We start from the raw sequence: 1,928 nt of genomic DNA, 5'->3' as shown, positions 1-1,928 counted from the left end.
TTATTGATAGGTATCACTGACACTGAAAATAATGATGAGATCAAACCTTGTGAGCATATTTCTTGCAAATTAATAGTTCTTGAAGCTGAAGGCAAAGTCACCCCTGAGATTGATTTTGGCCATTGTTTTTCAAGATGTGGATGTATTGAATATATATATATCTTCTGGACTCTCTTGACCTTGTTGATACATTCTAATGAGTTTTAAATGCTCTATTCTCTGATTTTTCCATACCATTCATGATGTTTCTTTCCAACTATTTTGTCTTCATTATTTTATTTTTTAAAAAAAAATTTAATGTTTTATTTATTTCTGAGAGAGAGAGAGAGAGAGAATGAGAGCGTGAGCAGGGAAGGGTCAGAGAGAGGGATGTACAGAATCTGAAACTGGCTCCAGGATCTGAGCTGGCAGTCAGTACAGAGCCCAATGGGGGGCTTGAACCCACAAACTGTGAAATCATGACCTGAGCCGAAATCGGATGCTTAACCGACTGAGCCACCCAGGCGCCCCTTCACTATTGTTTATTGATAGTTGTTTCAGAAACTGGTAAACATATACTTGAATATGCACAGTGTGCCCTTGGAAAGCAAAGACTAAAGAAAATAAGATTTGAAAATTAAATATAGGTTTAGAGAAGGAATTCAAGCCTGTTTTGATTGTAATGTTTTAGTAACTTGACTTTTATGTGTCAAAGTCATCTTGAATGCTGATGGTCATCATGCCAGAGGGAAAGGAGAACTCTGAGTGACTTGTTCGATTTCCAGCTGGGTTATGCTCACTTTCCCTTTGATTCAGTGGAATCAGTCACATACCCCCCTGTACAGCCACAAGGGGGCAGAAGGTGCAATTCTGTGGCATGCCTAAAATAAAGGAGAACCGTGGCTATTTGGCAAATGGTACCAACCATGACCACAGCAGGGTTGACATTTTTAGCTGGTAATGTTACAGAAAGCCTTGTGGGATAAATCATATGCAGTAGGTTTGAAGCTGTGGCATGCATGGCATTTTTAGATGTTGAAATTAAAGTCTTATTTGTAAAACGAAGGTGTAGCAGGTTTTAATGTATAACCACCAACACATCTGGTTTAAAAGGTTGACTAAATATTTATTAGCCAATAAGAATAGTGGAAAATGCAATCTCAGTACCATTGGAGCTCTCCTGCTGCAGGATTACACGGGGGAGATCTCTGGCTAAGCTCAAGCTTCAGGGAGACATGTTGGTATTCGGTCCCCTTGTCTCTGCTGAGATGTACACGGATGGAGCCCATATTCCTTATCTCAGGGGCTGGCAGCTCTGCTGCCTCTGGGCGAAGCTTGGAGGGACCAGAATCTCTACCGAGGCTGGGAGGTCCAGGGCTAATCGCCCAGCCTCCCTCTGGGCACCATCCTGTGATCTCTCTGAGGCCATTCTGCTTCCCTGGGGCACTGTCATCAAGCAGGACTCCAGTCCCTCCCATGCCTGGGGACCACCAACTTTTGAGCTGTCGCTAGTCTGAAGCATATTCTCCATTTCCGCATGCCTTCTCAAAGGACAGGAAGAGCTGCCGACCTAGAGCATCTTCTTTTTCGGCAAAGCACTGAAATTCTGCGGCCCACCTATTCCATTGGTCTGCCAGTGTGATTCCAAGATCTGCCTCATGTGATTGCGGTCATGGAATTGTTGAAGGGATTAAAGGAGACTCCTGACAGCAACTGACATGGAAATTCCTAATCATGTGAAGTGAAACGTCCAAGGGAATTAGCTTTAGTAATAAAGAATGGACAGGGCACGGGTGGGGTTGGGAGGAGGACATTGATATTTACTGTGCACCTACTATGTACCAGGCCTTGGTAAGATAGTTTCATGTGTTAACCTCACTTAACCATCAGAGCAACACTATTAAGTAGTGAGTCTGAGCCCAGTTTTATAGATGAGAAAACTGAAACTC

This window comes from Crocuta crocuta, unplaced genomic scaffold (assembly GCF_008692635.1).
Source record: "Crocuta crocuta isolate KB4526 unplaced genomic scaffold, BGI_CrCroc_1.0 scaffold10, whole genome shotgun sequence".
NCBI classification, from domain to species: domain Eukaryota; kingdom Metazoa; phylum Chordata; class Mammalia; order Carnivora; family Hyaenidae; genus Crocuta; species Crocuta crocuta.
The sequence above is the reverse complement of the archived record's forward strand: the minus strand, read 5'-3'. Positions refer to the sequence as shown.